The following is a 27,880-nucleotide window of genomic DNA, read 5'->3' on the forward strand; positions in this document are numbered from 1 at the left end:
ATGGGCCCCACCTGTGTTCACAGGGGTACCCCTAGAAGGCAAACCGGCCAGGACACCGATTACAGCCGTCTTGCCTTCCAGGTCAGGAAACACCTGCTCCTGGCTCCCCAACCCAGGGATGCTACCCTTGGGTCAGATGCCCGGCGAACCAGGACTTCATGGGGAGCACGCATGCCACCCCCCCCCCCGAGGGTAACACATAACTAATGTGTCATGTGACTGTCTGCCTGGCGCAGATCTAACGACCTCCTGTCCATCTGACATTGCGTGCAGATCCCCTAGGACAGAAGTGGCGTCACCATGACCAATGATTGGCGACTCAGCCCTTCTGGCTGGCCCCTGACCCACTGGTTCCCACTGGGGACTCTTTCCCCCTCTCACCCCTCACTCAGGACCTCTGCACCCTCCCAACTGGAGCGGTACTGTCAGACACCAGAACTGCTGGAGCTCTGCTTACAGACGCTCCACGTTCTCCAGACACTAGGATATCCTTCTCAAATGGCCTATCAGTACAGCCTAGGCTCCCAACCTGGTGTTCCCCTCTGGAACTATCCAGGTCCTGAGACGAGGTTTCGGGCACCTGGAGACACGCATTCCCATTCACTCCTTCTCCTCTGAGACAGGACGTGAGTCCATACACACCTCCCACTACACCAGGACCTAGCTAGGCTACTCTGAACCTCTTCCACCACTCTGGGCTGGAAGAGACCTCAGCCACTCCTTTAGGAATCACTCCCCAATGCCTCTGCAGGGCCTCTAGCACACAGCCAGAGGTCCACCTCCCGTGCAAGCTCCTTATTTCAGAGAACTCACACTCAATCATCCAGTGCCCACTCATGCACACACTCCTCCCCAGACTGGTGAGACAGTTCCTTACTGCCCCTGAATCTCAACCTGCACCCCTCTTACTGAGCACCAGGTACCATACTCTGGGAACTGGGAATGGGACTTCATGCACTGGACTCACTTTTGCTGCCACCACTGGATCCCACCCTTACTGGAGAATCCAGACACTCAGACTGCACTTAGGGGATAATCTACCCTCCCGAGCTAGTTACTCCATACCAATTAAGTCACCACTGTAGGCCAACCCTAGAACCAGCACAATGGCTCAAGGGCAGTCCCTCCTTCCGCTTCAGGCCAACCCAAAAAATAGCAGTCTGCACAAGGGCAGTCACTCCTCCAGATTCTCTGGTTTCTGTCCTTGGCAGGACACCCAACTCATAGTGCACAAGAAACACATTTCCAAAGAAATGACACTTAAAAAAAATTCAGACACAATAATCCCTTTCCATGTGACTATCCAAAATGCAGAATTTTGTAGTGCAGCCAGTTGTCGCTGTGGTACTGCGCAAACGCAAGTCCTATCCCACCGCTGCCACCAATGTTAGAAATGGGATCTCTGGTTGGCTAAGGCTTGCGCCAAAGCCAGGCAGAGACCACCAATCTAGTCAGGGCAAGGGAGTTTTACGCCAAAGATAACCCCTGCTCACCCCCTTGGTAGCTTGGCACGAGCAGTCAGGCTTATCCCGGAAGCCATGTGTAAAGCATTTGCGCACGCACACAGCAACAACATCCCAGGCACACCACAAAAGGAGCTCCACACAAGGTTATATCAAAAATAGCCTTTGTATTCTCATAACACATTAGAATAGTACTCACATAATATACACGGTGCCACCTGGCACTAGGTCATATCTACAAGGGATTACATACACCTGACAAGGCCCACTGGACTACTGTCAGAACCATCACAGAGTGAACTAAGTAAAAGTAAAACATATCATAAACGTGCAACCAGTAATCACTGGTAACCACTGTACTCAGCATCAGCCTGTAACATAAACCACATTATGCACAGTATCACCTTAGTCTAAAACGCGTTAGACCCTAACCTCCTAAGCATAACTCACATTAGGAAATAATCTCAGTGGAACATAATCTCACTATCATAAACCATAATATGCAAAACAACCTCATAATCATAAAAGCCACATTTAGAAGTATCAAAACAGGGTGCGTAAATCATACTACATGAATCACATTTCCTAGTACCACATAAATCACATTAGGGCCTGGCGCCCTATTAACCTAACAGTCCCCCTGGCCAACTGGCCATCTCAAAGGGGGCTCTTTATGCCCTATGTCCCAAAGTCAGGGCACGCTGCCAATGCAGCGGAAGTCAAGGGTGCGCACTCTGCGCAGGCCTAAACGTAGCAGCTGGCACTAAGTACTGCGCAGCTGTGAAGATATGGGGCCATGGAGTGCAGCACACTCCTAACTCAAAAGACAGGCCCCCAAAGAAAGAATGGCCTAAACGTTGCAGCTGCCCACTATTTGCTGGGCAGCTGTGAGTCAAGTAAAGGCGTGGCACCTCTGTGCCGCTTCTGTCCCTCTCAGGGACTCCTGAATAAATTACGCCAAACGGTGCTGCTGCCAGCGCTGGTGCGGCACAGCTGGGATCAAATAACTCGGCCCTGGCACAACTGTGTCCTCGGGGCCTCACTGGTAGCAAAACGAGATGTGGGCAAAAACGTGGCAGCTGCCCACTTTCAGGCGGGGCAGCTGGGGCCGGAGCACGAGCGCCGACAATGCGCTCCAATCTGGGAGCCCCCTCACGTACCAAAAGAAACTGCCCCTAGACGTTGGAGCCACACAGGCTCTCAAAACAAAACATGCCCCCTCGTAGGAGCGGTTATGGAAATGAGGCCATGTCCCCTGCCCAGCCCTCACTCACCGGGCTCACTGGCGCTGGATTCTCTCGCTCTCCTTCTTCCGGGCAGCAGGCGGGGCTCTCTCTCTCATGAGAGCCTCGCTGGGGATCCGGCTGCACTTCTCTCGTGGGGCCGGCATCACAAGGTGCCACGTCGGGCCTCGGCCACATCTCTCCTTCACCCGGGCCCCCTCCTGGGGCCCAGGACTTCTCTTTTCTTTGGCCGCCACCGCGGGACTCTCCCTCACGCATGGGAGCCCCGCGTCACCACTCACGCCGGCCTCTTTACTTGCGGGGCTTCCCTTCCTTCCCGGAAGCCCCACCTACTGGAACACAGGCTTCCAGGTCACGCTGGGCAGCGGCCCGGAAGAAATTCTATGAGCGGCTCGGGCCGCGGCGGTGCTTCTCTTTGCGGCCAGTACGGGGTAGGCTCCCGGTAATTAAATATTGCATACGCGGGGTGGGCTCCCGCGTTCCTCACCTTCAGCAGGGGGAATCCCCACGTCGGAATTCCCTCAAGAAAATTGCAGCTCAGCGTTGCGGAGCCCTCGTGCTCCCTTTGCTGGGGGGATAATTCAGAATAAAGCGCTCACAGGGTGCTAGGATGCAGCCATGGTCCTGGGGGATAAAAAGAAAAGCGCTCCCAGGGCGCTCAGGCCGCCAGAAGTCCTTAGGGATCAAGGGCAATGCAGGGCATCATATTATAGCGCTCAAGTCCTGCCAGAGTCCCAGGGGCATAGCTGGGACCAGGGAGGCCAGCACACAGGGCCCTCCAGAAGGGAGGCAGCCCCCATGGCGGTTCCTCCTGGGCCCCAGCAGCAGCAAGCCCCCGCAGTTTTTGGATCAGGTACAGAACATTTTCATGGGGTCACAGCCCCTATATTTATACTAACATTTCCTTTGTGTCACAGCACAGGCCTTGGGGATACCAGTCAGGACTGGTTTAGGGGGGATTTGGAGCATTTTGTTTTGCCCAGCTCCTCTCCCCTTTGTCAGGTGGGGGCTCAGTGATCAGACACACCACAGGGGGTGGAGCCAATATTGTACAGCCTGGGCACAGTCCTATTCAGAGTCAGGGGATTACTCCTTCCACTACTCCCAGCCCAGGTGTCCCATTCAGCCTAGCGCTGACTCACTGCCACTCCTGGAGCCACCCACACCTCTCAGCTCCTGTCACTCACAAGCCAGACATGCAATTCACATCAGGCAGGCAGACACAGAGCACACAGAAATGCCAATTTCTAAAAGTGGCATTTCTCCACCAGTCACCATAAATCTGCGCACACCATTGCGCAGCATTTATCCTCACGAGTTCGTAGACACTAAACTCGACCCTGCCCTCCTCTCATACCAGGAATTACCATGGACACACTTATCTCCAATGCATTCCTATGGGAGGGCAGGCCAACTTCACCAAGGTAACACAGAGCACACACACTTTACACTGGACCACAGTGCTAAAGTGCCTAGAGGCCTAAAACCACTAACACCATGTCAGAGCTAAGGCAAAACGTTTAGGGGTGAACCTGCTAAAAAGGGCCAAATCCAACAGTTATCAAGCATCTTCACTTGGCACTCTTGGTCAAAATATGTCTTCTTCTCTAAATATCTAGAGAACCTGTTATTCATGCAATCATTTAATCACTATAATTGCTGACGTATTTGAATAAAGTTGCAAGAACATTTCCTATGGTTCATCAACCGGAGTAAACTTAAGTACTCTCTTTTTGAGAATCAGCCTTGCAGGCAATATCTAAACCCAGCCACCAAAGAGAATATCCTATCCAGCAAAGCCCAAAAGAAAGGGCACAGGCAGTGAACTAAACTGAAAAACCTCCATGCTCACACTGCACAGAAAATTGACTACCCCATCTCCTACCGACATCCTGAAACATAAAGAGTTTATGATCAAATCTCATTGCATTCCACTCACCTGCAATTTACAAAGTCTGTAACTATAGTTGAGCACACAATGATGCACAGCTAAGACAATCCCGAGGAATTACCTCGTAGGCAAAGTCCCCCATACACACTACCCCATGCACAACCTGTCCCCCCCCACACACACATCACACCCTGTGCATCACCATAAAATGGCAACACACATAATTAATGCACAGCTGTGGATACCGGTGCTCGTTTTTCAATACTCACAGTAGATGAGATTATTTTACAAAATAACATTTTCTAAAGAAAGAGCCTAAACCAAAAGGAAAATCCACCAGCTGAACTTCTCCACCATACTCCTCCCACGAGGTGAATGGGAATTCTGGTGACTCATCCAAATGAAGCATTTCCTTTAGAAATTGAAGTATTATTTATTGCAATTAAACTCTAAATCCGTCTCTTAGACCGCTGCATCTTTTCATAAAATTGTGATGCTCACGATATCGCCTAAGAATTGACAGTCTCTCTCTAAATTACACACTGTCAATCAGTTCCTCAAACTTGCAAAAATTGTCTTGTATTTTCACATGCACACATCTAAGGATTCGAACATATGTCCATGAAGACCTGACCGTTGCCATATGAGTACATGCACTTACAATGGAATGGACCTAAATGGAACTCTATAATAATAATAATAATCTTTATTCGGTTTTTTAGCATTGCAAAACCATAAAAGATATCATAGCATGCAAATATTCACAGTAAAATTTGTTTAAAAAGAATAATTGAATATACAGTTAAAAAAGAGGGAATGTAGACAGTTAGATGGTATTCGAATTAGTCCTCAGTTTTACAGATTATTTCTGTGCCTCATGATACACTTTAAAAAATTCAGTACGTGATAAACAGTACATTCGGAGTCCAAAGTTTGAAGTGCCAGCATAGCTGGACGGCATTGTCTGTGGCCCCATTTTTTTAGTAAAGGGATTAGCCAGATTTTTCGATGGGTATGGAAAAACTTGCAGAACAATATTGTGTGCATGGTGGACTGTTGGGAAAGATCATCACATGGGCACGGATCCGTCTGAGTATTCCAGTTGTTTTTTTCAGGAAATGACACTAGTCTGAAGAAAAGATTCATTCTGAACCTTGTTAGGAGCATCTTTTCATAGGTTGTGATCTCCAGAGTTAAATATGGCTGGATTTTCGGGGACTGCTGTGTCATGATTGCGTGAGTAACAGATTTTTTCGTAATCAGCGAAGTCAGTCTAAGGGATTCCAAATGGCTCAACGCAACTAATTTCAGTTCTTTTTTGGATATTTCTTTCAAATTTTCTGGCGTGTGGTAATATTTTTGTAGACCCAGGTCGGAAAAAAAATGTCTTACATAAGAGAGCCAGGGTATTTTGTGAGCGTGGTCCAGCTCCATAGAGTCGTGCAGAATGCTTTTGGTCAGGCTATTTTTTTCCGACAGCCAAACTCGCCTCCAAAGTAAAAGGGGTTGGATTTTCATTAAATCTTCGATATATGGGATTCCCAGTTCTATGTGTGAGGCATAGGTGGAGGTGCCTCTTGGAGTTGATAAAAGGAATCTCATGAAGATATTCTCCTCTTTTTGTATGGAGCGGGTGGGTGTATGTCCCCAGATCCCTGCACCGTATAGTGCGATGGCTTGGCATTTCGCAGCATAAATCTGTAGCAATTCTACTGGTGGTCTTTTCCCGAGTTTATTGGAGAATTTCATCAATGCCATGATTGCTCGTTTGAAGAGATGTCTCCTGGCCTCAACCGCCGCTTTCCAGTTTAGGGCGTCGTCGATCATAATGCCTAGGTATGGATATTGTGAGGTCTTTTCAATTTTTTGATCTTTCAGAAAGATGGACTTAGTTACTTTTCTTGGTCCACCGACTACCATGACAAAAGTTTTTTTGACGTTAATGTGGAGGTCCAAGGCACCCATGAAATCTGCGTATTTGGATAAGGATTTCTGCAGTTCAATGGGGGTACGTGCTAGAATGACTGCATCGTCCGCGTAGAGCAGTGCGGGGATCAAGCGATCTTTTGCTCTAGGGAGGTCTCTCCCCCCTCTCAACATAGACTCTTCTAAGCCATTGGTGTACAAAGAGAAGAGGAAGGGAGCCAGGACGCAGCCTTGCCTCACTCCCCGCTCTACCCTGAATGGTGATGTCAGTTCTCCTTTTGTCCCGTACCTCACTCTCGCCGTGGCTTCACTGTATAGCTCCCTCAGAAAGTCCAAAAGAGTGGGGTCAACCCCCATTGCGCTCAACAGTGACCAGAGCTTCGCATGCGAGACGCAGTCGAATGCGGAGGACAAGTCCACATATACCATGTAAATGGAACTCAATTACGTACTCAATATTTATCCTGAAAATCTGGCACGCATCTGACACTTTAGGACCTACACTAGTCAACCCTTATATAAATATACAATCCTGACAGCAGTCTTAAGCCACGCCTTGCCACTCTACCTTTTGGAGACTGGGTCGTGCTGTAGAACCCTCTAAAGATAAGTCAGTATCTGAACTAACCTCTTTTCCTATAAAACCGGAAGTGATCATGCTCAGTATCACAAGAAGAATGTGAGTTGCTGATAGATGATCTTGTGTGTATGACATTAATTAGTGAAATGATAATTCAGGGCACCTATGTGGAACGGGATGCTCTACAACAAAACCTATATTAACCACAGGGGTGCTTCATCAATGCACGGAAATTTTAGGTACGTGAAGCATGCGGCTTAGCATCTACTAAAAAAGATTAACCTTTTTTTTTTACCTTTTTGTATTTAAGTACTGTGCAGAGATCGATTCCTTCTTTACACTGACTGTACTTCAAGCATGATAATGATACTCTGTAAATACAAGGAGGTGATAAGCCTCATGAATGAAGAGCACTTAGAAACAGAAGTCCCTAGGCACTCAGAGGAAGTGGTGCTATGAGAGTAATAAGCAAGCTCTCGGTATCTTGTTGCATAGCAGGGATCTGCTCTGTGTGGATTTCCACTGGAGTGTGTCTAGGCCTTGGCCACATGGGCACCTAGTGGGGCATGCCAATCATCAACTCATAGAAAAGAGTTTAGCATTGTAAATGGCAGTAAAATAGTTCCAAAAGAAAAGAGATGGGTGCAAAAAAGGTGCAAGTCTTCTAGGGAGAAAAAGTACAACCTAGTTAGGTCACTGGTTAGACAGGACTATGACACTATGCAGTAGTTCAGCCTCCTACCCAGGTCCTCCTATACAGAGATTTTTTTAATCAGTGATGAGTAAGTGATTGAGAACAATGTAAGCACGCCAACAGTAGATGGTTAAGAAGCGCACATTCAACAGCAAAGATCCACGTCAGAGAAACCACGATGACCACAAGTAGAAAGACAGGGAAAAAGAGAAAGACAATGAAAGGTAAATGCATAAATATTTTATGCTAACAGTAGTTGTGTTGTGTGTTGCTGCCACTGATGTGCTAACGGGTGGGCACCATTAGAAAAGTAAATGCCCACCTTCTCGGTATTACTATGTGGTTTGCATGACAAATTAATCTAGCTGTGTCAGATAACATCAGGTCTCTAGTCGATCAGGGTAAAGCTGTAGCACTGATCCTTTTGGATCTTACAGCGGCTTTTGATACCGTATCCCATAACAAACTATTGCGAATTCTGCACGAAAAAGGGCTATGCACAAATGCTTTAGCATGGTTTGAGTCTTTTCTTAAAAACCGAACCCAGATCATTCAAATGGGACCTTATTCCTCCACTGCTAAGAGCATTGACTATGGAGTGCCACAGGGAGCTACTCTGAGCCCTACTCTTTTCAATATATATGTTTCTTCTTTGGCAGATATCAGCAGGAAATGGGGCTTTGATATATGCTCCTATGCTGACGATACACAATTGATAACTCCTTTGTTTGACAGGCTGACAAAAGTAGATACTAAGGATAATCTCATCAATTGTCTTACTGAAATAGCAAATTGGATGTCTGGACATTGCTTAAAACTCAATGCCGGAAAATCAGAGATTTTCCTTTTCGGAGGAGCTCAGACAATTTGGGACAATAGTTGGTGGGCCCAGACTCCGGGAACCGCTCCTGAACCTATGCAGGTCGCCAAGAATTTGGGCTTCATCTTTGATAATGCTTTGTCTATGCAGAATCAAGTACGATCACTATGTGGAAAAAGTTTTGCCATATTAAAACTTCTTTGAAGACTTTTCCCATGGATTCCTTTAAACTGTAGGAAAACCGTGACACAGGCACTTCTTGTGAGGAATATGGACTATGGCAATGCATTGTATATGGGCGAGGCCGACTATCTCTTCACTAGATTACAAGTAGTCCAAAATGCCGCTGCCAAATTTATATGCATGAAAGAACTAGACTGGCTACCTGTACGTCAAAGAGCCAACTTTAAACTCATGTGTTTTGCACATAGAACGCTATACAAAACTGGCCCTCAAATCTTACATGGAAAATTAAAACTTCACGCACCTCTGTGTAATCTGAGATCCCGCCATCAGGCACTGGCATCAGTCAAGCGTACGACCAAAGCTAGGATGGGCGATCGATGGTTCTCAAAATTAGCAGGGGTCATTTGGAATAAACTCCCTCCAGAACTACGCCTGACTGAAGAATACCTAATGTTCAGAAAAAACACTAAAAACACACTTATTTCCTGGTTACTAAGCTGCTAACTGGAATCTTTCCGCGCCTACACTCAGTTTTGTTTTTAGCGCCGTGATGTCCCTTGGGATGAGTGTTGCGCTTCATAAATAAATGTATAAATAAAATAAAATCTACAGAACAAATAGATAAGCCTTGTGATAGATAACAATTGAAGAGCAGACATGCACGTGTTGACTGCATTCAGATCGACCTGGGAGGGGACGGTATGTTTGCAGGGAAGGGCAGAGCGGAGGCCTCCCTGCAGCAATGCACCTGTTGATTAACTTGGTAAACAGAAAGGCCTATACTGCAGTTGTATCCTGTAGAGGTCAGTGGCGATTTTACACTTGTGGGTGGAGTAAGCCCTTGACGAAACTGTAAATGAGTAATCTTTACTCTTTACTCATGCCATGTACACATACATGATAAATCCACCGATACTGTACTACAAAGTGGATTCCTTCACAAACCATCACTATGCAAAATATTTAAATAAATAAAAATTTTGGGTATGTACCAGGAGATTTTCAATGTAAAAAGTATTCTATGATCGCAGAAAAGTCAGAAATTACAGCTGCAGTTTAAAGTATGGAAATTGAAAAGAAATACTAATAACTAAGGGTCTCTTTAAGAGATGGGGCGGGACAGAACCCAAATGTAGAATTTCCAGCACTAGATTTTTAACAGCACTTATTCCAGAAATCAGAGTGTTTAACCCCCGCTACAGTGAAACGGGATCACTCCTTCCGTCTCTTCTCAGCCAGAAAGAGTCCTGGCATGCCATGGAAGGCCTAGGGATCTGTTCATATGCGCCTCCTGAACTGCTCTTATCCCAATTATGCCTAGTCCACGTTGGTTTGATCAATGACGTCAGCTGAGGTTTTGCAATGTACTGTGACATCATTCACTGCATTGTCTTTTTAAGGCTGTGATCACATATAGGCTCATCCATCAAAACATCCCTACATATTCGCTATGGAACAATCCGATGACATCACACAGAAAAAGGCAGGAAGTGGTATGCCAAACATCTGACATGACATAATAATATGGCTTATAATGTGACAAATGACAATCCACCAGTGGGGTCAAGCAACATGACCCCCACCTTCACACACACACGCATAGAATATGATGAAGGGTCCTTGAGACCTCCATATGTCACACATATTTGAAGTAAACACAGGATTCAGGCAGATTTATTACCAACAGAGAGGACAACTTATACAACCACACAAGACAGTCTCAAACTGCTAAGGATCTCTCGACCCATCATGGAACCTAGAACCCTAGTGATACAATAACACTCCAAGATGGAACATGACCACAGATAACATGGACACTACAATATTAACAGCCCTTAGGATGAATGGGGGTTCTTGAGGTTCGGAGGGAGCCCCCTGCGCCACAGGGGGTGAATGAAGGCACCTGTGTTAAGCCCCTACAATCCACCTATTATCGGTCAAAGGCACCTAAGAACATATACTTTTTATACTGCTTTTATTACACGTTTAAGAACACTTTAAATCGCAGGTACCCCGTTAACACCGAACTTCAGGCCTTAAGTCTTTTGCTAAGACTGGAAAATTATTACAGAGCAGTTAATGGCCACTAAAGTGGGCTGCAAATATTCTTGATAATGAGCAGTGGATTAAACTATTTCTTTGTCACAAACATTAGATCTTCCAAAGTACCCTTGCAACACCGCCTAGAAGACCACGAAAAGGCCAGTTTCACTCTTGTCCTTCCGCACATTATATGTAGTACCCAATGGATGGCCTGGAGGCTCCACAAGCAGACTTTACTGCTGGAGCGCGCTCCTCCAAATAACGCTAGACCTCCATAACTAACATATAACGCCTGGCGGTACTCGGAATTACCGCCCAAAGTGTACTTCCACCCTTAGCGTAATGAGGCCAAGGAGCTTTGCAAGCATGTAATGGTTCGGACCTTATTCTGGTTCAAGTGCATAAGGTCCTACGTTTGATTTTCACCTCCCTCCCCCCCCGCCTTACGCCCCCGCCCTCACCTGAACATAATGTTCCCTTGTAGATGCTAAGGAGTAAGAAATGAACATTGCCAAGCGAGCAGCAGCCGTGCGCCGCCCATCAGCCTCCTCTTGGCGTGCACGGCTGTGCAACGAGCACCAGGAGAGCGTGGGAGCTCGTTGAACAGTCTATGAACTGGATTTTCACAGGGATAGAACATACCAAAATGCAGAATATTTGGTAAAACAGCATAAGTTGTGCCCTCTCCTCATCGGTGTGTATTTTGGAAACGTACCAGACGGTGAACTCCAGGCAGGGGCGCGCCAGCCAGCATATGGCAGTCCAGCACATGCCCCCTTGATATAAGCCCATCAGGACAGAGCATTATGAAAGAGGTGACATGTGACAGATGGCCCTTTTGCAAACACCCGTCTTTGACAAATACGAACACAAGGAAATAAAAAAAAAGGTGTAAGAGACATAGCCGTGCAGCATTACTGACATCCCACGGGGCCACGAGGCTGTGGAAGCTTCTTGGTTGCTTCAGTCGCGTGCAGGGCGTGGGTCGTCCGGTTCTTTTAGGGACCTGCCCCTGGCTGTACCCAAACCAGCATAGACCTTATTTACTCTGAACCCCGTATTGTTACGTCTCGCGGGGGAGTGGCCCTCCATGCTTCTGTAAAGGAAGCTTCCTGAAGACAGCAGCAAAGTGTTGCACGCCCTGCCTCTTCTGAGGCACTTGCAGAGTTGGGGTTCAGTGCGTCAGTGCCAAGAAGCACACCCGGAGATCAGGGTAAGCTCCCTGGCAAAGGAGGGGTCTCAAGTTCTGAGCCAGCATCCAAGTGCATCGTCGCTCAGAAAAGGGCAGCTTCTGCAGCAATGCACCTAAGTGCAAAAGGGTGGGTCCCTCTTATCTCTGCCGAAGGGTCACTCACAGAAGCAACATGGCAAGCGGCAGCAGCTCGTCTCTTTGCATGTCCGAGAATGCTGGGACACTTGGGCTCAGCTTCTGATCTCGGAAGCCCCCGACATGATCTATTTAAACACCAGCAGCCCAGATATCTGCAACCCTGATGCACCGCTCCTTATAAAGCGGCGGAAAGATGCAGAGCAGAGGCAGGAAAGACAGCCGGCTACAGGATGCAGCGTGCCGCACGCCAACCTCGCCCAGCAGCAGCTGCTGCTTGCTGCTACAAGGCGGCGCAGTGCACACACCACACAAGTGACATACAAGTGTTGCTCCTCTTGCAAACATGCACCACCGAACATGACATGATTAAAACCATACTGTTTGCACAAATTCAGTTAAATGGTGTTGTATGGATACCAAAGCAGAAAAAAATACTTACAAGCAACGGGCACCTGGATGGGTTATGTCCTAAATCATTTTGTAAAAGATGCTGGCCGCTTATGAATGAAGCGCCCGTTTGGTAGGGCTCCTCCCGTGGAAGCTGCTGCTGCAGCGCGCTCTATGTGCAGGCACATGCATTAGAGGCGCGCGCACTGGGCACCTGGGGATGAAAGCGTGCCCCGCCCCTCCGCTTCTGTGCACGGCGGCCGCAGGGCTCAGACACCGGGGTGGGGCGGGGTTTAGCGGCCTTCCCTGCTCAGTTCTAACGAGAGGAGGCGCCGCTGCACCTGACAGTCACTGACTACGCCACGCCCTCCGAGTCTGTGTGGGCGACAGCAGCAGCGTGCGTGAGGATGGCTCGTGGAAGGATGCTGTGGTAGCATTTATTCAGATGCACAGTGAAGCTTTGAAAGGTGGAGGTCGCCTGACGCGGCGTAGCCCTTTATGCATGTGAGCACGCAGATTTTTATCTCATCATACAGAAAGGAGGTGAGGAGGTGAGGTGCACTCTATCATTCCACTCAACAGCTCGCGACTTCCTAAACTGCTCATGCTAACTTACTGTCAATTACACAGTGTGACGGTGAAGGTGTGCTAATAGTGAAACTTGCACCTTGAAATAAAGTGTTGCATTGAAATGTGTTGGCTGGGTCGGATTGGAATCCAAAATAGGCCCGGGGCACCCCCAAAAAAGTGCCCCCCATTTGTGGATAGCAACCTTTCGCAAAACATTTGTTGGTCAGTGTAACTGGGTTCATTTTTGGAGATATATGGGATAAATGCTGGGCCCCGGGGGAAGCAGAGTCGCAGACTAGTCTTCCCCCGGGGTCTTTCGCGCAGGGGTAGGACCAAGCAGGGTCAAGGGGTGGAGTTAGGGGGTGGGTACAAGAGCGCAGGGGAGGAAGGCGACTTCCTCTTCCTGCGCTCGGCACCATCGGGAGGGTTTTAGCGAAGGCCACCCACCCACTCTGCAGGGCTGGGGTTAAGGGTTGGCTAAAGCGTGCCAGTTTAGGAGAGGCTGCGGGGTTGGATGTACTTTGGAGGGGTGGGGGAGTCATCAGTGGGCACACCCATCCCATGGGGGGGAGAGTGAACGAGGTGGGGGTAATGGAGGCATAAGTGAAATGGCCAATGATATCGGGGAGGATGCTAGGAGGTTTGTGAAATGGATGAGGAACGGAAGGGGCATGGAGTGGTACAAAAGGTGAGTGTGGAGTGGGTGAAAGGAGTGAAGGGTTGGAGAGTGATGTTGGAAGTTGCTATTGATGTAATGTTGTTTTGGTTATTGTTTACTGTTATGCAGCTTGGTCCTAATAAATGGCCTTTTACGCTTAAGACGCAGTGTGGTCTGTTTATTACGCGATGAACAACTCACTGACCTATCTCTTGACAGGTATTTCCATTGGTGATAAATGTGCCGCACAACAGAGCATAACAAAGTATTGTTTCTAAACAGGTCATTGCATGCGAGCTACTGCTTTAAATAGGATGAAAAAGGTGGGTAGGGTCTTTAAAATAGGCGTGGCTAAAGAAGTGTAGTTCGGAATCTTTTATAACATCGGCGTGGCTAAAGAAGTGTAGTTAAGAATTTTTTATAACAGTTGTGTCAGTATAAATATGGGCTCGACCTAAAACGTGAGCTCAAATCCTGTGGTCTCAAGGTATGCCACCTGCCTATTATTCAAATGCCTCTGCATGTGTTTGCTTTTTAGGGATTCCCAATAGACCACTGAAGGAACACATACACATAAAATACGTGACCATTTAACTCTACCAGTGCTTGTTAGTAGTGTTCAATATCATATAATTAAACACACCCAGAAACGCTGCATTTTCTTTTCCTTCAGCACCATGAATATTTTCACCTCAGTATTTGTGTTGCTTGAAAAACTAAACAAGAGCAAATGGAAAAAGTAAACTATGGAACTGAATAAATAAAACAAGTGAAATATAACATAGGTCTGCATCACTGACCTCAACTACTTGGGGTTCTCTCATTATAGAGCAAGAGATCACTGTTTTGAAAAGTAAAGTTTAAGACGTATAAATAGTGCAATGTAAGGACCCGTTTCAGTGTTTTTGCTGCTGCTTAGCACTGACACTACCAGGACCCATATCCTATTCATGGAAATTTGCTCTTGTGTGCTTTAATCATAGAGATTCAATTATGCATGAATTAACAAGAAAGTACAACTTTTGGTAATCAATCAGGAATGTCCAACCTAAACTTGGATACACCCCTGCCACAGTGCAGAAAAAAGATGAAAGATGTGGTCCCACCAGGCACGCAACTCCCATTGGGCTCAAAGGGCTTCAGCCCCTCTCGTTATGTGTATCAGTCCGGGCTGAGAGCTTCCCGGGTACACACCAGAGTACTTCACAGGTCTTTAAAAGACCATTTACTTGTTAACAAAGCTTTGTTGTTTTTCATCCCTTCTTAGCCCCTGCATCTCCACTCTGACTACTGCTGGAAGAATTAGCCCCCCCCCTGAAATTTTTAGTAGCCCCTCCGAAATTTGGTGCTATTTGCGCCTGTGTATCCCACCCCTATTCTGTGTGGGCTGATGTATTGGCCTTGTCCATGAAGAAGGAAGAGAAGGCCACTGTCTGTCCACACTACCTGGCTTGGTCGTAATGGACCAGCCCAGCAGGGAGGATTGGGTGACAAAGACCCACCTGCCCGCTGCTCTTGGTCTCTGGCTGAAGCCGCTCAGCCTTCCCTACCCCCTACACCCACCTGCGTTCATTGTGCCCACCCAGCTGGTAGTGGAGGACACAAACCACGAACAGTTGATCCAGAGGAGGAACCTGTGATCCCACTATCGAGCCCCACCCCACCCCTTACCTTGAGTGCAAGTCAGCCCTATTTACAATGGGCCTGAGGCCGCCAAACAGGCCTCTGGTTAAGCGGCAAACTGCAAAAGTGCACAAGAATCGCTTACTACACAGCACAAAAAAGGCACAGAAGTGACCCTCATGCACCAGACCATCGATTTGTGCCCGACTGCCCTCCTTCTACCCTGCTGGTAAATATTGCTTTGAATGTCACTGCACTCGTCTGGGGGAAAATGTAGCTGATAACCAGTGGTTTTCAGCAACAGTAACAAGCAAAAAACGTGGACAAAACATCACGTACGATCAAGAACAGATATTACAAATGATCCTAGTGACCTGTGCACGTAGCCTGCGCTCGCACCCCAACACCCGATGTTAGACTCATTCTAATAATTTGGGAATAAATATATTTAAATAGCTGCAAACTCTCTCTCTCTCTCTCTCTCTCTCTCTCTATATATATATATATATATAATGGCTCCAACTGCACCTAAGACCAGCGCACTCACGGACGGGTGCTCTGTGGCGCCGAGGTGCAACCGCGCTAAAATGTTCGCTCACTCCTTTGTCTCCATCCGGATTAAGGAAAGCACTCGCAGGGGTTATCTTTCGTATTCTTTATTTGGACCGCTTTAAAACATGACGCGTTTCGGCTTGCGCCTTAATCTGATGTTTTTAGATTTCGCGCCGTGAAACGGCCGACATTTTAACAAAGTGTCAGAGGTCACATGATACATCAATGTATGGAGAGCAAAGAAGGACCACCATAAGTCCATGAACAAGCGCCATATTGGAGTAGATAAACTCCCATAGGAACATCATAAAGCAACAATCCTGCTGAATATTTAACAGCCTACAGTATATATATTTGCCACAAATGTGCGAACCATATTATGTATAAAATAACATCAACTGTAACTTGTTGCTAATTAACACAATCGTGCCGTGTATCGGCATAAATCCAAGGTGGTATACTTATTACGCCGTATATCGGCTTTTATCCAATTCTCTCCACACATAGTTCTAGACCAACCAACGTTTAAAAAATGGAGTTTGCCTTAAGGAGTACATAAAACTGAATTCAACATAATCATACAGAAACACAATAGTACCTAAAAGACTTCAAGAATGAGAAAGACTAATCACCTAGATGCACTGCTAATTCTTCCCCTACATTCATCCCTTGGGGTATCTTTGTGCCTAGGTCTATAATGTATCTCGATTCCAGTCTACGAAGCTGTTTAATCCTGTCCCCTCCCCTGATGTTCAAGGGGATTTGGTCTAGCCCATAGAAACGCAGCAGCTCCCTGTTGCTTTCATGTTTGTCAGTAAAATGTCTTGCCACAGAATAGGTGGCATCATTTTTCGCTATTGCTCTCATGTGCTCCAAGATTCTTACTTTAACCGGATGGATAGTGCTGCCGATATAACGCAGACCACATGGGCATTCCAAGCAGTACACTACATAGGAGCTGCTGCATGTCAGAAACTTAGTTATGGCTTTAGGCTTCTTAAGGCCAATGACCCTGTATGTGAGTGTTCTTCTACTATTCACACAAGCCTTACATTTCCCACAAGGGAAGAAACCCCTAAGCTCCCTTAAGGTCCCCCCCTTGGGAAGTTTCGGACAAAATTGGCTTTGGACAAGGCTGTCTTTTAAAGATCTAGCCTTTCTGAAAGTTAGTAAAGGGTTAGGTGGGATATCAGAGCCAATGACACTATCTGTTTTTAAAATGTGCCAATTTTTTCTCATGATTGTTCTTAATTCATTGGCATCACTCGAAAAAGTAGTGATCATTCTGAATTTATTCAATCCTATTCCTTCCTTGCTAACTTTCTCCTTGGTGAAAAGGTCTTCTCTAGATACATGTCTAACCTTGTTGAGGGTTATATCCAGAAGATCCCTATTGTAACCTCTAATCAGGAATCTAGAGACACTGGCTTGTGCGGCTTTTTCAAAGTCCACTTCCCTAGTGCTATTCCGTTTGAGTCTTAAAAATTCCCCGTAGGGGATACTCTTGACTAGTCCTGGTGGATGGTTACTTGCTGCATGTAATAGGGAGTTCCCGGCCGTGGGTTTGCGATACAGTGACATATTTATGTTGTTATTGTCAACGCTTACTTTAAGATCCAAAAAATTCACGGTTTTAGAGCTGATTTCCCCACTAAACTCCAAATTCACTGTGTTCCTGTTTAAATCATCAATAAAATCTTTGGCTGACTGCTCTGATCCGTTCCAGATTATACAAAGATCGTCTATGTAACGGTACCAGGAGATCACCCTTTCCATATTTGTACCATTGGGTCCTTTGGGCACCTGCTCCTCCCACCAGCCCACGAATAAATTCGCGTAGCTGGGAGCGAAGCAGGTGCCCATCGCCGTACCTGAGATCTGACGGTAAAAGTCCTCACCAAAGACAAAAATATTATTTTTCAAACAAAACTCTGTGAATTGGAGAATCATTTCATTATGTGCTGTAAATTTTAATGGCTTCTTTTTCAAAAAGTGAGCTACTGCTTCAAGGCCATGTTCATGCTGGATCCGAGTATATAAACTTGTTATATCTAATACAATTAATTTGTATTGTGGGTCCCATTGTTGTTTTTCCATGTGCATGAGGAAATCCCGTGAGTCTTTGATGTATGCAGGTAGTGTCTTTACCAAAGGAAAAAGGAAAAAATCAATAAAAGTTGACAAATGTTCCGTGAGTCCACCTTGTGAGGAAACAATCGGTCTTCCTGGTGGTTGTGTACTGTTTTTGTGTATCTTGGGGATATGATAGAAGGTAGGTACCACTGGATTCAAACAACGGAGAAATAGGTATTCTTCCATGTCGAGCATAGATTTATCCAACCACATCTTGATCATGTCGTGGTACCTTTGTATGCTGTCCAAGTATGTTTCTTTGGAGACTTTCTGATAGCAGCTTGAATCAGATAGTTGCCTTACTGCTTCCATTTGGTAGTTTTCTCTGGTTTGTAGGACTATATTGCCCCCTTTGTCCGAGGGTTTGCAGATGATCGTGCTATCCTCACTCAGACTCATAATGGCTTCTCGCTGTTCCTTGGTTACATTTTGTATATTTTTCAAACCAGGTTGTTTGTTGCGTAACCGTATAAGGTCTTTGTTAACTGCCTCAGCGAAGACATCAATTGCATCCGGGGGTAGTTGTGGTAAAAATTGTGAGGTCGATTTGAAGCCACTTGTGTCTTTTTCTTGGTCAAATCCTAGTTGTAATGTTCTCTGTAATTGATCACCTTTTCCCAGAGTGTTATCGACTTGATTTTCTTCTCTCAGTGATTCCATGACCTCTAGGGCCGCCAAATCTTCCCCAGTCAACGCATCAGTTGTTCGCATTTTGGTTTGATGTCTTCTTTGTTTGAGAAAGTTCGGTTTGGATTTGAAGTATTTGTGAAGTTTCAACTTAGCCACGTTTGCCTCATAATTCGGAATTCCTCCTGAAAAGGAGTCTTCGCCATCATAGGATTGTTTCCACCATCATCGGAGGATTCACCTCCAGTAACCTCGGACTCTGAGGTATCGATTCTTACTGCCGCGGGTGTGTTAGCATTTGCTCTTAATTCCTTACGTGGGCCTTCAAATTTCTTCGCAAACGTGAGTACTCTTCCCTGGGCATAATCGCGTGGCTAAGAGGGGGCAAAAGCAGACCACCAGAGGCCGAAAAAGAAAAACAAGGAGGGGCGGCTGGAGCAGGAGGCTCAAACGCTGCAACCAGATCAACCCGCAACAGGAAGGGAAAGAAGTGGATGTAGACAATTTAACGATCATCAATTTGACTCCCAAAACCCTAACGGATACGGAACAACAGGTATTAAAATTGGGTCTTACCTTCTGCCCCACCAGCAGATGGGAATATGCCCAAACCCGTATAGACCTATTTAAACTTACTCGCAAGTTGAAACTTCACAAATACTTCAAATCCAAACCGAACTTTCTCAAACAAAGAAGACATCAAACCAAAATGCGAACAACTGATGCGTTGACTGGGGAAGATTTGGCGGCCCTAGAGGTCATGGAATCACTGAGAGAAGAAAATCAAGTCGATAACACTCTGGGAAAAGGTGATCAATTACAGAGAACATTACAACTAGGATTTGACCAAGAAAAAGACACAAGTGGCTTCAAACCGACCTCACAATTTTTACCACAACTACCCCCGGATGCAATTGATGTCTTCGCTGAGGCAGTTAACAAAGACCTTATACGGTTACGCAACAAACAACCTGGTTTGAAAAATATACAAAATGTAACCAAGGAACAGCGAGAAGCCATTATGAGTCTGAGTGAGGATAGCACGATCATCTGCAAACCCTCGGACAAAGGGGGCAATATAGTCCTACAAACCAGAGAAAACTACCAAATGGAAGCAGTAAGGCAACTATCTGATTCAAGCTGCTATCAGAAAGTCTCCAAAGAAACATACTTGGACAGCATACAAAGGTACCACGACATGATCAAGATGTGGTTGGATAAATCTATGCTCGACATGGAAGAATACCTATTTCTCCGTTGTTTGAATCCAGTGGTACCTACCTTCTATCATATCCCCAAGATACACAAAAACAGTACACAACCACCAGGAAGACCGATTGTTTCCTCACAAGGTGGACTCACGGAACATTTGTCAACTTTTATTGATTTTTTCCTTTTTCCTTTGGTAAAGACACTACCTGCATACATCAAAGACTCACGGGATTTCCTCATGCACATGGAAAAACAACAATGGGACCCACAATACAAATTAATTGTATTAGATATAACAAGTTTATATACTCGGATCCAGCATGAACATGGCCTTGAAGCAGTAGCTCACTTTTTGAAAAAGAAGCCATTAAAATTTACAGCACATAATGAAATGATTCTCCAATTCACAGAGTTTTGTTTGAAAAATAATATTTTTGTCTTTGGTGAGGACTTTTACCGTCAGATCTCAGGTACGGCGATGGGCACCTGCTTCGCTCCCAGCTACGCGAATTTATTCGTGGGCTGGTGGGAGGAGCAGGTGCCCAAAGGACCCAATGGTACAAATATGGAAAGGGTGATCTCCTGGTACCGTTACATAGACGATCTTTGTATAATCTGGAACGGATCAGAGCAGTCAGCCAAAGATTTTATTGATGATTTAAACAGGAACACAGTGAATTTGGAGTTTAGTGGGGAAATCAGCTCTAAAACCGTGAATTTTTTGGATCTTAAAGTAAGCGTTGACAATAACAACATAAATATGTCACTGTATCGCAAACCCACGGCCGGGAACTCCCTATTACATGCAGCAAGTAACCATCCACCAGGACTAGTCAAGAGTATCCCCTACGGGGAATTTTTAAGACTCAAACGGAATAGCACTAGGGAAGTGGACTTTGAAAAAGCCGCACAAGCCAGTGTCTCTAGATTCCTGATTAGAGGTTACAATAGGGATCTTCTGGATATAACCCTCAACAAGGTTAGACATGTATCTAGAGAAGACCTTTTCACCAAGGAGAAAGTTAGCAAGGAAGGAATAGGATTGAATAAATTCAGAATGATCACTACTTTTTCGAGTGATGCCAATGAATTAAGAACAATCATGAGAAAAAATTGGCACATTTTAAAAACAGATAGTGTCATTGGCTCTGATATCCCACCTAACCCTTTACTAACTTTCAGAAAGGCTAGATCTTTAAAAGACAGCCTTGTCCAAAGCCAATTTTGTCCGAAACTTCCCAAGGGGGGGACCTTAAGGGAGCTTAGGGGTTTCTTCCCTTGTGGGAAATGTAAGGCTTGTGTGAATAGTAGAAGAACACTCACATACAGGGTCATTGGCCTTAAGAAGCCTAAAGCCATAACTAAGTTTCTGACATGCAGCAGCTCCTATGTAGTGTACTGCTTGGAATGCCCATGTGGTCTGCGTTATATCGGCAGCACTATCCATCCGGTTAAAGTAAGAATCTTGGAGCACATGAGAGCAATAGCGAAAAATGATGCCACCTATTCTGTGGCAAGACATTTTACTGACAAACATGAAAGCAACAGGGAGCTGCTGCGTTTCTATGGGCTAGACCAAATCCCCTTGAACATCAGGGGAGGGGACAGGATTAAACAGCTTCGTAGACTGGAATCGAGATACATTATAGACCTAGGCACAAAGATACCCCAAGGGATGAATGTAGGGGAAGAATTAGCAGTGCATCTAGGTGATTAGTCTTTCTCATTCTTGAAGTCTTTTAGGTACTATTGTGTTTCTGTATGATTATGTTGAATTCAGTTTTATGTACTCCTTAAGGCAAACTCCATTTTTTAAACGTTGGTTGGTCTAGAACTATGTGTGGAGAGAATTGGATAAAAGCCGATATACGACGTAATAAGTATACCACCTTGGATTTATGCCGATACACGGCACGATTGTGTTAATTAGCAACAAGTTACAGTTGATGTTATTTTATACATAATATGGTTCGCACATTTGTGGCAAATATATATACTGTAGGCTGTTAAATATTCAGCAGGATTGTTGCTTTATGATGTTCCTATGGGAGTTTATCTACTCCAATATGGCGCTTGTTCATGGACTTATGGTGGTCCTTCTTTGCTCTCCATACATTGATGTATCATGTGACCTCTGACACTTTGTTAAAATGTCGGCCGTTTCACGGCGCGAAATCTAAAAACATCAGATTAAGGCGCAAGCCGAAACGCGTCATGTTTTAAAGCGGTCCAAATAAAGAATACGAAAGATAACCCCTGCGAGTGCTTTCCTTAATCCGGATGGAGACAAAGGAGTGAGCGAACATATATATATATATATATATATATATATATATATATATATATATATATATATATATATATATATATATATATATATATATATATAAATAACCTATTGGCAGTCGCCAATTGGTAGTTATAGTCAGGACCTTGTTTTTATTCAAAAAGCATTTTTTCTTTTGCCAATATCTTTGACGCAGTTTGACGAATCTTCGCTAAATTTTCAAAACAAATGGCCTGCTTCGGCCAGCTCCTGTCTTCAAAGTTACTGGGTGATTCGTCAAGCGGGGCTCTAGAAAAAGGGTGGTCCCAAATCACGTTTTCTCTATGTTAATTTCCATAGGAAACTTTAGACAAAGCTACTGCCCGAGCGGCTGAACGGAATTACACTAAATTTGGCAAAAAGGTTGCTCTTGGTTCAGAAAGCGTTCTGTTTTTTTAAATGGTGTAAATCCCTTCACTGGTTTCTGAGAAAATAAAAAATAAAAAAATATCGATATCTGGTGACTGCGGTGGATCCTTGAACCCTCTCAAGCACAAGCTTTATTCTGATTGGCTGCCAATACTTCCAACCAGGAAGTGTTGGCAGCCATCTTGTGACTCGGAATAAAGGTAAAAAAACAAGATAATGGGGCAGGGTAGAAACACCCTGACCCCCTAGACCCACAGTGACCCCCAGGGCCAAAAAAAGCATTTTTGTTAAAAGAATTTCGGCGAGATTTGCGAATCCCGACACAAAAAAAATGAAGTGCGGTGTCCCACGCTTCATTTTAATAATCCCCGGTGTGGGCCAGGTCCCGGGGGCAATGTGACGAATATATGCGGGGGCCGCGCAGGCCCCCACAGCCCTGGGAACCACCACCTACCTGGGGTTAATATAAATAGTAAGTGTGGGGGGTTCGAGCCCCCCACACTGCCCCAGGGACCACCACCTCCCCGGGGCACACTGTATGCAAATACGGGGGTATGTTGCGAACCACCCCCGGCCCCGGGGAACACCACCTTCCCGGGCCTATGTTCACGTTGAAGCCCTCCATGAAGCGAAGCAAATTGCTTTTGGACAAGGGAAGCTGCATGTTAGCAGCTCCCCTTGTCCGAATGCAATGCCGGCTCCCGCCGGAGACGGGGAGCCGGCTGGGACCTCGGGGGCATTGAGGCACCCCCGCAATCCCCAATGTTGAGGACAGGCCCCGGGCTATGGCCCAGGGTAGTGGACGCCACGTGGCCCCACTCTCGTAATAAAATAAATAAAAACATGGAAATGAGTCAAAGCCCCGGGGGATGGAGTCCCTGGGGCCAAAAATGGAGGGGAGCCGCATGCCCCCCCCTTAAAAAAAAAAAATAGGTGGCCATGCCCCGGGGAATGGGGTCCCCGGGCCGAAATCGGCCTTGGGAGGGGGGCCCCCTTCCAATTTCTTAACAAAAAAACCCAAAAAAGGTCTCAGGATGGGGTCCCAAGGGCCCAAAAATATTAAGAGAAGGGGGGCCCCACAGCCCCCCCTTCTAACAATAAAAAAAGACCACTCTGCAAACGCACTTCCTGGCATGTTTTGGGTAACTCCCCTTGATTCCTAAGAGTCCTTAGATGCCAAGTAGCCCACCAGGTGCCTCCAGTAAGCCCCACACAGAGGTAGTCCGACACCACGCCCCTTTTTTTACACCTCTCTGCAAACGTGCCACTTGGCACAGAGCTGGTGGGGAGATGATGTCCTCTTGTGTCCTGAGGACCTCAGGACTAAAGTGGACTTCATCCCCCAAGCCGCAGTGCGCCAGGAGGAGCATTTGCAGAGTGGTGTAGAAAGGGGGCGTGGCCTCGGACCCCTCTCAGCAATCCAGCTGTGTGGCGCTTACTAGAGATAACAGGTGGGCTAGTTAGCCCCCAGGGACCCCAGTAGGCAAGGGGACTTCATCCCTCAACCAAGAGCGAGCCAGGAGGCGCGTTTGCAGAGTGGCGGAGAAAGGGGGCCTTCCTGTTTCCACCTCTCAGCAATCCCACTACCTGGGGCATACTGGAGGTATCAGGTAGGTTAGTTGGCCCTTAGGGACCTCCAGCAGTGAAGGGAACTTTAATCCCCATCCAACAGCCTGCCAGGGAGTGAGTTTGCAGAGTGGTGGGCAAAGGGGACGTGGCCTGCTATGAGAACTTACCACTCCTGCTGTGTGGGACTTACTGGAGGTAATAGGAGGGGTAGTTGGCCCACAAGGTTGTCTTTGGGGCCAACTACCCCTCCTGTTAACTGCAGTAACTCCCACACAGTGGGATTGCTAAGAGGTGTTCGGAGGCCACGGTCACCTTTCTACACCTCTATGCAAACGCGCCTCCTGGCACAGTACTGGTTGTGGGATGAAGTCCACTTTACTCCTGGGGAACTTTGGGGGCCAAGTAGCCCTCATGGTAACTCCTGTAAGTCTTACACAGCGGAATTGCTGAGCGCAGGTCTGAGACCCAGGCCACTTTCTGCACCACTCTGCTAACGCGACTACTACGTCATAGTTAGAAATTAGCATTTAAAAAACCTTAGAAATTCACTGAAAAATACATAGGTTTCAGGGACGTTATAGTTAGAAATTAGCATTTAAAAAACCTTAGAATTTCACTTTAAAAAAACCACAGGTTTCAGGGACTTTCTAGTTAGTTGGAAATTTCACTCGAATAAAACCAGAGAAATTCGGTCCTTTATAGTTAGTAGAGCTAACTATAACTTGCGCCCAGTAATGCTGCACTGCTGATGACGTAACATATTACAACACTCATGACATGGTCAGTGACATCACTGATGACATCTTGTTAGACGTGGCATCTTTTGGCGTGTTTCCCCTGAGTTGTTGCTTCTGACCTCCCGGTTTCGACTCTGTTTTGCTAGTGTACTGATTCTGCGCACTTTTCGCACTGCTGTCTAGTGGCAAAGTGCAAGTGCTCCTGTTATCAAATGTGTTATGGATTGGTGTTTCCATGATTGACCTATTTGATTTATGTATCAGCCCCATGTAAAGTGCACTGCAAGTGCCAGGACCCATATATCAAAGGAAGTTGGTGGGCTGCAGCACTGGATTGTGCTACCCACGCAAACAGCCCTTAAAGTGTAACTCTGGCCTGCCATTGCAGAGCCTGTGTGCAGCCTGGGGCTGCCATGTCGACTTGGCAAGTACACACACTTGCCAGTCCCTACACCTTCCCTTTTCTACATATTAGTCACCCCTAAGGTAGGCCCAAGGTACCCCTGTGGGCAAGGTGCATTGTATGTGAAAGGTAGGACATGCCTTGGTGTGTGTGGCATGTCCTGATAGTGAATTACAGCCTACTTCGTTTTTCACTATTGCAAGGCTACCTGTTCCCCATAGGCCAGTATGGGCAGATTTATTATAACATCCCATAATCCTAACTGACCCAGGGAACATGGTAGGAATTCGAGTTTAGTATGCCTGAACTCAGGATGATAAAATACATCTTTTAGTGAAGTTGGTTTTAACATTCTGTGTTTGAAAATACCACTTTTAGAAAGTATGTATTTTCTTACCTAATCATCCAGCCTGCCTCTGCTAGCGTGTGTATTGTCTGTCTGGTTTGTGAGTGACAGGGGCTGGGGAGACTCCAGGAGACAGGGTGAGTCAGCACTGGGCTGAATAGACCTATCTACACATACATGGGAGGGAGGAGTAGCACCTGGGTCTGAATAGGGCTGTGCCTGCCTTCCACAAGGCTGGCTCCACCTCCTGTGGTGTGTCTGGTGACCCTGGCCCACACTGACAATAGAAGAAGGTGCACACTGGCAGAATGCACCCAGAACTGGTTTGAACTAGGTACAGGCCCCTCTGCCTTCAGAGGACAAAGGATTTGCTAGTATAAATATTGGGGCCCAAGCCCCAAGACTTTAGAACTCGCTGGAATCAAGGAACCTGCCAAGAAGAAGAGCTGGAAGAGCTGCCTGGAGGAGTACTGCCCCTTTGCTGTGCTGTTGCTTTGTTGGGTTGTCCTGCAGATGCTGCTTCTGCCTTGGGCAGTGAAAGGACTGGACTGAACTTTCTCTACTTGTGCTGAGTATCTCCAAGGGCCTGAAATCGAGCTGGCCTCCTGTTCAGAAGTCTCAGGGACTGCAAAGACTTCACCAACCTCTGGGTACCGCTCCTGGAACCGCTGGTTTCAGTTGCCACAGAGAAAGGGAACCGCAACCGGCTCTGTCACCGACTCCGTCGCTGGCTCTGTGTCCTGAAGGCACCGCAGACTGCACCATCCGCATCATGCACCGCAACCCTGATCTTACTGATGACCGATGCCGCCGCCATCAAGCCGCTGCTTGCACCGTGACCTGTGGACACCGCAGCCTGCATCGCCTCGCTTCAGGTTAACACATGAGGTAGTGGTGCATAATGCGTCGCACAATCAAACCAAATATTTAGCAGATAGTAGGGTACTTATATAGAATGGATACAATTGGCTAAAAATCGAACAAATTCATAGGTGCCAACTCGAGGTAAGATATCCCACCAACATTGTATTCATGATTACTTTCACAGCCTTGAGGAAGTCACGTTGGTGATGAAACGCGCTTCGGCTGTTTCTGATGCTTCTCATGTCAAGAACTGGACTGCCAAGAACTTCACGAAATTAACTGTATTTATGAATTTTTTGACATGGGATACAATATTCTGGATTTGTGTTTCTAAGGCTTCTCATGTCAAGAACTGGACTGTCAAGAACTTCACGAAATTAACTATATTCATGAATTTTTTGACATGGGATACAATATTCTGGATTTGTGTTTCTAAGAATCAATTAATTAGCTTTTCCACTATATATTTGTATGTTTCTGAACATTCTCTATGTCAGAGGTCTTCTCTCAAACATCATTTCTGTGTTCTTAGCCCAAAGGATTAATTTTCATAATTGTGTATATTTACATTTAATCAGAGTGCCGGGGTTTTTATGCTTATACCGCCTCGCTTCACTTCGCCGGCCTGGTCTCACCGATATGGTCGCCTCTGGCTCAACACCCCTGACCGCCTCGTCCCGCACAGCTGTCCGGGTCGACCAATTCCCGCCAACCGTCTCTGTCGCCTGCACCGCAGCCTGCCAGCACTGCATCGAGCACCGTCTCACCCTGCACCACACGCCTTGGTCTCACCGACGCCGTCTGGACGATCGTCACCGAGCCGCTGCCTGCACCGCATCGAGAGGACACCGCGCCCTGCACCGCTTCCACTTTGCACCGCAACCGCGACGGACGCCACAACCAACTCGCACCTCCTTGTAAGCCACAACAAGAAAGGTACTGTTATCGAGTCTGTACACGCTGTTGCTGGACCGCACCGACTCGGTCAGCTGGAACCGAGAGACTCCGTTGTTTTCAGCATCGCGGTAGGCTCGGACCGAGTTACCGACTCGTACGAACTGTATTTTCAAAGTATTTCTGCAATTTAAAGACATCTTGCAAACTATCTATTTTTAAAGTACTGTATTGTGGATTTTTTTTAATCGTTTTTGGTCTTGTCTTAAGTAGATACAAATATTGGATATTTTTCTAAACTGGTGTGGTGTCCTTTTGTAGTGCTTACACTGTAATACTGTTGGTTATGTGCAAATGCTTTACACACTGCCTCTGAGATAAGCCTGACTGTTCATGCCAAGCTACGAAGGGAGTGAGCAGGGGTTATTTTAGG

General features: G+C 46.3%; 1 protein-coding gene across 1 annotated transcript in view; it reads right to left on the reverse strand.

The window, feature by feature from the left end:
- Positions 1–12,877, reverse strand: part of JAKMIP1 (janus kinase and microtubule interacting protein 1) — a 1,879,738-nt gene extending 1,866,861 nt beyond the window's left edge. The window contains 1 exon segment of the mRNA XM_085642441.1: positions 12,617–12,877. The gene's annotated coding sequence lies outside the window, so the exon portion shown is untranslated.
- Positions 12,878–27,880: the final 15,003 nt, after the last annotated feature.

Source organism: Triturus cristatus, chromosome 2_2, assembly GCF_964204655.1.
Source record: "Triturus cristatus chromosome 2_2, aTriCri1.1, whole genome shotgun sequence".
Lineage (NCBI taxonomy): Eukaryota > Metazoa > Chordata > Amphibia > Caudata > Salamandridae > Triturus > Triturus cristatus.